This window comes from Uloborus diversus, chromosome 5, assembly GCF_026930045.1.
Source record: "Uloborus diversus isolate 005 chromosome 5, Udiv.v.3.1, whole genome shotgun sequence".
Lineage (NCBI taxonomy): Eukaryota > Metazoa > Arthropoda > Arachnida > Araneae > Uloboridae > Uloborus > Uloborus diversus.
In genome coordinates, this window is record NC_072735.1 from 132,893,500 (window position 1) to 132,905,961 (window position 12,462).

Below are 12,462 nucleotides of genomic sequence, written 5' to 3' on the forward strand. Positions count from 1 at the left end.
AAAGGAGATAATTTAGAGTTAAAAATTTTCCCTCAAATACTTTATTAAAAAAATAAATAAATAAATTCTTCTTTTTCAATATTCAAAAAATATCTTGTGTCACTTGCATTGTGAGAAAGCAGCGGAATTACAAGAACTTCAGCATTTTTTAAACCTCCAAAAGAATTTTCTTTCTTCTTCAAGGTGCAAATATGAATTCTTTTTGCGATATGAATTTTATTTCCCGGTTTCTTTTCTTGAGCCAGAATCAATTAGCTTAAAGAGTTTTATCCTTATTAAAAGGAGCGTCTTAATTTCGGGCGATAGTTTTTGCCTTTTTATATTATTTTCTGCCTTATTTTGTACCACTAGAACATAGCCTCTTATTATTTCCACCTAACCAATGGAAGAATAAAAATGCTGGAGTCAATTAATTGGTTTTTTTTTCTGTTTCAGGATTTTTTTTAATGGCAACAGATACTTTTCAGAGAAAAATGGAACATGTCAGTTTAGGTTAGATGCATTAATGAATATATATTAAATTATAGTCATAAAGTACATTAATCTCTACTTAAATGTAGTTTTTCGTTATTTCTGAAAATTAATGTAATTAACCTTTTGCTATACTTTATTTAATAGAAAATAACTTATTTTTAAGATATAAAAACACAAGACTGCGTTACATGATTTGTTTTTAATAAGAGATTTAACTTTTTGGTACGCTTAAAGAATCTTGTTGAAATTCTTTTCTTTTATGTTTGGCATTTTTATTTTTATTTGATGATTAGATAAAAATGTCGTTAAACTAAAAAAAAAAAAAAATATGGTTATGCAAGTAGAAAAAAAATACCCGATGAAAGCTAAGTGAAAATTTTTATACATGTTTCAGACAACAAGCAATACTTTACACTATAATGAGGAATTTTTTTTCTAGTGTAAGGAGTGTATGTAATGCCAAAATTATATATTTTTTGTTTTCCAGAAACTTTAACAAGTTGAAAGGCATGGATTTTACCGATTTTTTTTATTTAAAAAAATTAAAGATGTTCCCAATTACTGGTCCAAATTTTTTGGATTTCAGATTTTCGAGATCAAAATTTATGAAAGATTTCTGTATTAAAAATTTTTATTGTATGTTCTTATTTGCGCAATAAAAATTTGGATAGGAGAGATAAATTTAGTAGAGTATTTAAAATAAAAATAACATGTTAACACCCGACAACATTCGTGAACATTCGTGAGTTTTGAATCCAGTAAAAAAAACACCTGTAGTGAAGTTAATTTACATGTTTTATTAATTAACATGTAAATTTTAAACAAAATTACTTTCCGATAAACAATACTGAAATACCACCAAACATATTACTTTTTCTTTCAACGATATCGTAAAGTAATCATGCATCATTTCTTCTTAGGAAACACATACTGACACACATATCGGATTTAAAATGAATGATATTCAATTACCGGTTAAAATCGAAAAACTTTACTCTGTTTTAGCAAACACATTGTTTGAAAACAAGCCTCCCAAAACGAATAAGATATCATGATATCCTAAATTGTAATTTCGAAGCGATGCCCGAAAACAAATTCAGATATTGAATCCTTATAACGTAATAAAAATGAAGGGGATGCCTTTCTTAGAAACATATTGAGTGTGCATACATAATAATACAGCACATGAAACATGGAAGTATCGATCGGAATTTGAAAATAAGCATTCCAAGAAACATTAAGTAGATAGAGTAATTTATTCTTCAATTCGCAGAAAATAAAGAATAAAAATTGTTCCATTGCGTATTGATTAAGATTATATCTTTTAAAATTGCCCTCAACGCATGTTTCCATCGACTTTGAAGTGTCTACTGAATATGGTATTTGAATATAATCGTTGGTGTTTGAATAATAAACGTTCGAAAATTTTTGAATCCGTTCCTTTCCAGTATCGTGAGTGAAAGAAAAATCTCATCGATTATGTGTATTTGACAGGCGTTTGGTGCACTTGGCCGCTACAGAAAGAGCCTTGTCATTGGCAGACTATCATGCTGTTCATGCTTTATCAACCGGAGCCCACAAGGGTTCGTTTGATGGTAAAGAAGATTAATGCTGTGCATTTTTAATGCTTACAAGGGAGGGGGGATATTAAAAAATAATAAATTACAATCCCGAACTGCTGTTCGTAGTGAACGTTTTATTAACGTTCTTAGTGTAGTGCTTCGATAAAATAAATGGCACTCTGTTGCGTAAGCACATCACGTGTTTCTCAATTTCAAAGGAGGTTTAGTTGTTGACAATATCTCCGAGCTGTTAGTAAGGATGAATCCAAAGTCAGTCATTTGTTGTTTTTTATACACAGTTGCAATACGAACGCATTAGCGCAACCATGCTTTTTTAAACGGAAGAAGCATTTGTTCAATTTTTAAATATAGATGTCAATAATAGCCTATTAACACAATCATGCTTTCTCAAACAGATGAAGCATTTGTTCATTTTTAGACATAGTTGTCAATAAGAGCGTATTACTACAATCATGTTCTCTTAAACGGATCCAATCTTTGTTCATTTTTGAGACATAGTTGTCAATAAAAGCTTTACTACAATCACGTTTTCTTAAGCGTATCAAACAAAAGTTTGTGGTAAAAAAAGTTGATATGAAATGATTGATGTAATTTAATAGAGATAAATAATCGAAAAATAGATTATGATAGTCGTATTTAATTTAGTAGTTTTGTATTTCATTAGAAATAGCATTCTGTTTTTACAAATATACAGAGTTTATAAAAATTTTTTGCTAATTTTAAACTAAAAAAGGAAAGCCGGTCACTGATGTAAAGGAAAATATGATCCTAAAACAGATCTATCCGTGATCCTGCCCAGAAAACAACTTGATGGCATGTTGCACTAGAAGTGTAGCCAACTTTCTGGCTGCAAAAGGTGAAGCTCAGTTTAACCCTTTAACAAATTTTTCAAAATCCGTTTTGAGAAACATCCGTCACTGAGACAGGTTTCTTTTTTCATGCATGTTTCGCATACTGGTTCAATGATTTTTAGGGTTTTTTTTTTTTGAAAACAAATAAAATAAAATGTAAAATACATTTTATTTATATTTTGACATTATTCTCGAAATGTTTAAGCCGACTGAACTTTCACTCACAGAGCTAACTCCCTAACCATAAACTAGATCCACATGAGAGACGGTTGTTCCATCCAAAGGGCTGACTATATTTTGGTGCAGCATACGCAAATAAAAATGTATCTTTACTTTTGAGCCAGACATTACAGAAATAGTTTAACGTTTTACTTCCTGCGCATTATGTTACTTGAATGTGATATTATGTACTACAGTTTTTTAAGTGAAAAAAAAAAAAATTAATTCGAATTTTGACATCTGGAATTCAAATTGTGTTTTTCGCAATCACGAGTGTGTGTGTATGTAGGCGTGTATGCTTGTGTCTGTATGCAGGTATGAGTGTGTGGGTAGTTGTGTGTATGAGTGTTTGTGGTGGTGGGGGGAAAAGGTGTATGTGTGTAGGCATATGTGCTGTGTCTGTGTGCAGGCATGAGTGTGGGTAGTTGTGTGTAGGTGTGTGTATGTGTAGGTGTCTGTATGTATGCGTGTGTGTATGTGTTTGTGTATGTGTGTGTGTACGTGCGTGTGTGTATGCGTGTAAGTGTAGGATATTACGCAACCTGGAGACTTTGCTCGCTAGAGGAGCAGCATCGTGAGGCGGCCGGTCGACGGTGGTGCTGCAGAGGGTGCTGGTGGGAAAATAAAATGATAGCACATCAAAACAGTCAAATAAAAGCAGTAAACAATCGTGATTGCTCAAAAAAAAAAAAAAAAAAAAAAAAAATCCGGTTACCTTCTTTTGACATTATGTTCTTCAAAACGTTCTACTTGAAAGAAGTAGACAAGTTAAGGAAAATAGTTACTTGACTAAGAAAACGCTGTTGTAGTTCCCAGAAACTTTTGCCCATTTCACTCAGCGACATTAACACCATTCACACAGAAGAACACATTTTCGTTCAGCCACATACAAAAGCGTCGAGGCCAAAATTCCTTTCACCCGTTCGTGAATATTAAGGGTAACAAGATGAGTGTTGGTGATTCAAGCTTTGTCTCAGTGGTCCTTTCCAGGATTCCCTAATTCAAAGATTCCCTTTGGAGCAGCTGTGGTCGCAACTAACCTCGCTGATTAACCAATTAATTAAGACGTTGTCTCCACTAGTTACAAAGAGGAAGTGAAATTCCTTTCGAGTTAGGGAAATTGAATGGAAAGAGGCGAGATCTTTAGGGGAAAGTTGGGTGTTTGGAAAGTGCACAAGTCTGCCGTTGGTTAAATCTAATCGATGCAACTTAACCATATGGAGGGAATAGATAAAAATTATATTTTTGCTATAAGTATGATTTTTAAAACAAAAAAATTATAGAAAAGGGGAAAAGTGACGATAAAAAATAAAATTGATGAAATAACTGTAAATAAATTTTTTTTTAACTTTCTAACTAAGGCTTTCTTGAAATATTAGTCCATGTAGAGATTTCATCGCTATGCGAGAAAAAGGAGTCAACAAAGGAAAAATACAATTTATAGGGAAGAAACAAACGACAAAACGAACGTCAAGAATGTGAGATTAACAACCAACAGTAAGGCAGTCCTGAGGATAAAGTGGCAAGAAAAAAGAAGGTGCCCTTAAATCCTAAAATTGGTGCATACCAATCCCAGTTTGAACAAATTTCTTTCTCCTTGTGCTAGTATACTCCTTGTACCACTATCGGCATAACGTAACTGATTTAGAATACTTTATTTGAATAACTCTAATGTTTCCGAAGGAACGCAAACACAACTTAAAGTTTTTCTTTTCAATTCCAGCCTCATCTATCCGAACCCCGGAGATCCGAAATTGAAGATAATTAGAACAGCTTGTGAGACCCCAAAAGTTAGATTAAAAAATGCCACAATTAAAGAGCAAAGTAAGTTTTCAATGACAGTTACTTTTAGCAAACGTCAATACACTGTATAATACAGCTTTAATATTTATTATGCAGAAACTGAACTATACGTATGTTTTGTTGATGTAATGATGTGAATCGGGCTTAATAACGCAATGTTGTCAAAGCAACGCATTAACACTACAGCAGCTGGAACTGCATTTGAACTACTATAGCTTTTTCTGGAATTTTCAGTTTTCCTCCATTTGATTGATAAAATGGTTAATAACCGTTGATATAATTCTTTAAATTAATTAATGTGTAAAAATTCTCCCCTTCATTTGTAACTTTAAATATATTCAAGATATATTTATTTTATCGTGTTCATGACTCAGAAACAATATTGACATATTTTGATTTAAATGCAGACTAATTTTTGAGCTATTCTACTTTACCAAAACATGGGGTAAAGTGGGAGCATTAAAATATGCCCTTTTAGGTGCATCACTAAGTGAAAAATATGTAAAAAAATTTAATGATTAAGCTTCATGTTTAACTCATGTCAATCCAGTGTATATAAAATATATCAAAAGCTTCATCGAACTAAACTTGTAGTCTGAATTTGGTGAATTATTTAAAAAAGGCTCGGCTTTACCCACACTTTCCCCTACGCGATCCTAGCTAAAAATTGAGCATAGTGAAGATGTCAATCTTTAGTTCGTCTGTCTATTTTGTATTTTAGTTTGAAAGGTAGCCTTTGGTTATGACAGTGAGTTTGTAAAATGATTAATATAACCTTATGAACATTTACGTTGTATTTGTATCAAAGAATTCCATTTACTAAAATGCAAATTGATTTCGGAGAATCCAAATCAGAACCTTTTTGCTTTTCATACAAATAAAACTGTTAGCGATTTATTTCATGAATAGGGAATTTAATGCTAAAAAAATCAGATATTGCATTGCATCTTCAAAACGAAAATGCTCTTTTGAATTCATATCTATTGCAAATTTTCGTATTGTTCTATACGAAACACTTTGCTTCTTTTTACATTACATCATCAGACATAAATGTAGATTTGAAATTAGTTTATTTTGCAATATTTATAAGTCTACTTTATGGAAATGCATTGTTATTTAGATTTTTTTTAAGACCGTCATTGTGTTGTTGCAAATCTCCGGTGTTTAGCAGCGCTAAGACGTATGAAAGTATATTAGGAAGTATGAAACAAAGTTTTCTGAATGGATTTATTTGATAGTTTTGTTGTGGTTGCTGTTGTAACTTAACCAACTGGAGAGATTGATCTCGAGTTGTGTATACTACTATCCAACTTAAAGTTGAAGAATACGGTATCCATTTAAACGAGTACCAGTAAAGCGGAAGTTCGATTTATCTCCGACTACACGCAGCAGATGTTTGATCGAAGCATTTCCTATGCTATTTTTTCAAAATTGAATCTATTATAAAGAAATGTTATTATACTTTCGGTCAAGACGGTGGTCTAAAAATGTGCTGACATCAACACGAACGCATCCCCTCATGTCACACTAAATGACATTATCGCAGTAGCAAAATTTAAGCTCAATGACCGAACAATTGAGACTAAACATCAACTCGGCGAGTTAACTACCAACATGATCACTGCAAAAACCCTAAAAAAACTCAGAACGAAACAAAACAGAGGAATGAAAATTCAAAATTATTTCACAAGAACGTGACAGAACTGACGGAACTGCTCCGGGTAAGCTTTAAACCCGGTACACACCCCTGCCCTACTATTTAAAGAAAACTGCAGCAAATTATCGAAAATGCACACGCAGACCTCTCTGAGGATAACTGCACTAAAATTTCCAAGACTGTCTGGACCACCTTCGGTTCAATTTAGACGTTCCATTTGGACAACCCAACAACATCAACAATATAAAAGTATGTTTATTAAGAAGTATGTTTTTCCTGTTTTACGTATGCTTTTGTCAGTATTAATGTGTTGTGCGAAACATGACTGTTTGATTAAACAATAAATGTACTTCTTCAGCATTGGTGTTGTACCCTTACGACACCGAGCCAAAAGACCTGCATAACATGCAAACGATCTTACTCTTTCAAAGAAACATTGATTGAAATTTTTTTTTATCTTCATAACAAGGTATGTTGTGGATTTTGAGTCCTCAGCAGTAGCATAAGTCTTGATTTCCACCATGTGCCATGCAAAAGCAAACAGGTCCATTTAAAAAAAACTTTCGGGAAAACACGGAAGACTATTACTTATTTAATGTTGAACTTGAAACCAACAAAAAATTCCTGACATTATTCAGTTTGTACCTGATGTCAATATTTTACATCATGTGTTGATAGAAATATACTGATTATTTAACAATTTAATGTTGAATATTATATGTGTCCCTTTTTGTTTAAACTAGGTGGACATGTACTTTTTTTGCATGAACTGGATTGGGATATGTTCTCTTTTGCCTGGACAATTTCTCTTCTCTATTTATTTAGTAAAACCCAAAAGAAAACCATGATACAACACAAACAAAAACTCCCGGTTTCATTGTGGGAGTCACATGACTAAACTACAGCTTCCCATTGAATGAAGTGGATCTCTGTTTGTTTGCTTAGGACACATGTACCTGTTCCTTTGTGCACAGAACGTCAATTTTCAAAGCTCTAAAATAATCTCGCAAATATTTCTAAAAACATATATCTAACTTTTTCACTAAAGATTTAGTATTGCGAATTTATACTGCAGACAGATCACTGACTTTCCATTCTTCAGAATTCTAATGTCTTAGAATTTCTAATATCAAAATGCTTTTTTCGGCATTGAATAATTCCTGAGTTGGGGTGCATTCGAAAACTCGAGGTTAGTTGTAAGCTTACCAGATTTTTGACTGCTCTGGTTTTTGATGAATGACGTAAGCGTTTCCTTTTATTATTTTGCACTCTGAATAACATCGATATCGTTGGCCACGAGGGGCAAGTTTTGACTGGCAGCTGGCTTGTAGCAATTTTCTTTTTTTCTTGGGCGAATCGTAATAGATTGCTGACGTCACATAAATCTCCGTGGCCGAGACATTTATTACGGTTTTATTTCAGATTTTTTTTCCAGAATTCTTTCTCTATTTTTATACATATGCTTCTTTGTTTAAACTGCTATTACGTAAAATAGAATGAAGTAAATTTTTACTTGAAATATGTATTGGTGACAAAATTGTTCTTAGTTTAATGTATAATTAAAGATTTATAATTGCACGAAGAGCTAAATTATATTTTAATACGAGTATCGTTGCGTTAAAGAATCTAACCACTGAATCAATTTTACATAAATTAATTCCTCGTTTGGAAGAAAATCATGATGTTAGAAACAACGATCACAAATGTGTGAAACACTTTTCAGAACGTAATTTAACATCCTCCAAACACAATAAGACTATAACTGATATAAAATGTATACTGAATATATATGAACTGATTGGAAATGTAAATCACCTACTTGACAAAAATTCTTAACTATTGCTGCAACGTATAAAAGCAGAAATTATATAGTTTTATTCTCATTTCTTTTGTATAAGTGATCAAAAGCTCCCTTGGATAGTAGTCAAAGCATGTTAGTTATAAAGCGAAACACATAATGATTATTACAGCACGAAATAATGTAAATGTCAGTTAAAGAACAAAGAAATATTACAGAGTTAAAATCGTACGAATTTTTAGAGAACTTCATACGTGTTTTGAGGTTGCAAGGAAACCATTTTTCACCACAAAAGATATGAGTTTATATATTTACTGTAACCACAAAACACGCGTATGCAGTTCTCTAGAAATGTGTGTGAATTAAACGTTTTACTATATTTTTCTTATTTTTCTGCTTTAAGGGAATTTCTTTATTTGTTTTTAATTTTAATGTTGAAGAATATTTTTTAAAGGTCTGTTATCAAGTTTATATAACTCGGGTGAAAAGCTTGAAATTTCAAAAGAAAACAAGTTTGCTGGCTCACAAGGTCGCTTCGATTTTTCTTTTTTGATTTCAAAAGCTAAATGGGTGTGTAAAGCTCGTTATATTGATGCATACAGCATTTGAACTCAAAATATAAGAGCGATGAATATGAAGGGCCATGGGGAAGAATGATCATAGTCCACCATATTCAAATTTTCCTCCTTACGTTTTTGAGCTTGAAATCTCGAATCGTTTCCAAGTTAGCCTCATTCTTCCCTGTTAAAACTCACTCACTATGATGATTCTTTCCTGAATAATATTTCTCTTGAATACTGTCTGTAATAATCTAAGTGTTTCCATATGTTAGCCAAGGTTTCTTTAGAAAAATGGACTTTGATCGTTCTTCCCCGTAGCCCTTTATATATATATATATATATATATATATATATATATATATATATATATATATATATATATATATATATATATATATATATATTAAAATGACTTAAGGTAAATTTTAATAGCCAAGCGGAATGCTGTGGTCAAGAAAAAGGATTATCTGTCACTCCAGGAAGCAAAAAGTCCCATTTACCCACTGTTCTCGTAACATATGTAGCTAAATCATCGCATGGAAAACAATTCTATTACGGTAGAAGAGTACCCTCATTGCTCTTTTCCACATCCCCAATACCCTAGGGTCATGCCCCATTTTAAATTTACTTTCAGACCGGTGGTTCTTAAAAGGGAGTAGGATTATACAGGACTTAACTTTGTATGAGAAGCTTCTACTTCAGTTTCCCCGTTTCCATCAAAAAGACATGCCGGCCAACAAAAGGTTCCGTGCCCTCTGGTGCCGTAAAATGACCCTCACAAAACGTGACTAGCATATGAAAGTGCATTCGCCGCTTCGAGTGACTTTGAAGTGTTTTCTATGTGTGGTACATACCCTCAAAATGTATTTCAAATGTGTTGGAAACTTTCGTTAAACATGGAGTTGAGCAACTCTTGGAAAGTAAAGTTCGCGTGTCTTAGAATTTTCCTCTTAGTTGAGTTTTTGACTTGAGTTGAGTGATTACTACGATAGTCATAATTTCTTTAGATTTAATTATTTATTTTAAGTCTTAGTAAGCGCAATCATTTCTCTACACGTAATTTTTCTTGCGATTGCACTTAGATTATGTGATCTTGTTCTGGATTATAAAACCATATAATAAATAAATTTAAAAGAAAGGACAAAAAGGAGATGAAATTGAAGCCGTAATAATGGGATACATTCGTGCCATGATAGCGTGGTCGCTTCGCGAGAATGGATATCACCAATATTACGAAGAGACCGAATAAAGTAGCTGGCAGGTTGATTTAAATTTTAATTCAAGTTTTAATGCAATTTCAAAAACTTGCTTCATAAATTTGCAACCATATTTAAGTTTAAATTAACTATCAATTGAGATTCAGTAATGCAAGATTTTGAATCAAAATATCCCATGACCTTTAGCGAGAAGCTAGGGATCTAGAGATTAATCGGTGTAACTTCTGGTTTCAATTTCGTAGCTTAGGATGTCCTCTCTGTTTTACTTTGTGTGTAAAATTTATCCCGAAATGATCAAATGAGCTATTTGCTACCACTTAATTTTGTCCTGTTAAGCATTTGCTATACTTTGTTCATATTATGTAACTGGAAACATATTTTAAGTAGATAATTTTAATTTCTAACACATAATAATTAAAAAAAAAATAGTTTGAACTTACGTATGAATTCGGTTCGTCCAAATTAGTTTCAATGTTAAGTTAGCAACTGAATTCTTCTTTCTATTCGCGATTCTTGTCTTAGCAGGTGTAGTCAGCAAGGCTCTACGGAGTCAGAGTCGTGAAGTCGAACTTGTTTTGAGGTAAAAGAGTCGGGAATAGAAGCGTTAAAAATGCTAAGAGTCAAAGACGGTCATCCCCCCCCCCCCCCAGAGATCACAATCTGGTATGGCTGTGAGTCGGAGAGTCGGAATCGGTTTGATTTTAGGTTAAAGGAGTCGGAGTCTAAGCCTCTAAAATTTCCGGAGTCGGTAACTTTATTTCCGACTTCTCAGTTCTGGAAGTCAGCCAGTGAAATGGCTTGACCATTATATCTCTTCTCAATTGGTGTTTCGCAAAATGAGTGGGGAAGATGCATGTAAAACAAAGGTAATTTAATTTCACCGTGATGGCAATAAAAGAATCAAATACGCTACATCTTCATATTTTGACCACTGCTTTCCTTTTGACAACCATTATAACCTTTTTTTAAAAAGTCACATACGTACTACATATTATTATTTTCCTTAGGAGTTTTCATATTGTTCATACTGACGCAACTATCATACGACTTTGACAAAACGGTTATGCATGGTATACTGTAAATTCTAATATTTAATGAATATCATTAATAATATAATTAATGATATTCATTTGAACCACGATTAACAACATTACTGCTTGGATTAATTTTGAATGAAAAATTATAAATTAAAATGAATTTTTATAATATTTCCCTTACAATTCAGTAATACAAAAACACGCAAATCTAATTTTGGTTTTTGTGTAGCATATGTTTTCATCCCATATGGACTAGAACTACACGCCTAGGCCTTAAAATATTTGTAAACTATGCTCTTGATCGCCACTGCTGTATAGGATCGAGTGAGATTGTGTTTCAGAACTAAATTCTTTATTATTCGCTTCAAAAGAAAAGTAAACCGACATAGACTCTAAAATAGCTACGCATTTCAAATATATCTTGCGAAACAAAGATTTCTCTTTCTTTTTCGGAAAATAGGAAAACAGAAATGTGTCGCAGGTGCGACTTTTGATTACATAAGAGGTTTTTCTACTATTTCCATACATACAAAGCCATTGTAAGGAAACGTGCTTTTTCAATTCCTATTTGTAGAAGCGCAATGTTTTTTTGAAAGCTAAGTGAAAAATATGTTTGTAGAAAAATTTTCAGACAGATGTTAGTTTTGAAAAAATATCTTCAACTTTTACATTCATTTTCAGATTTGTGATCGGAATAATTCTATACGTCACATAGATATCGAAATCTGTAGTTGAATTTATCCAACGTTGCTTAATTTATCAGTTAAAGAAAATGTTATTTATTGAAAGCCAGTTATAATCTAGGTTTTCATTTTGATAAACATTTTGAACTATTATTGTATTATTATTATCACTATTATTATTATTACTATTATTTTTATCATTATTAATATTATTTTTATTAACATTACTGTTATTATTATTATTTTTTCTCTTAATATTTTAGAAAAAATTATTATTATTTTTAATTTTATTATTAATAATTTATTATTATCATCATCATCATTATTATTAGTATTTTTATTATCATTACTATTCCTTTTCTTCTTTTTCTTATAACTTTTTATTTTATTTCTTATCATTGTCATCATCACCATCAATATTATTATTATCATTTTTACTATTACTTTGTATTTTTTTCCTTGGTGTCGTAAATGTCGAAGTATCCTTTTACAGTATTCTTATTTTTTTAAAGGAGATTAGAATTCTGCTTCAATGTTATTAAAACATATATTTTCTAGTGATGCATATCAAAAATTATTA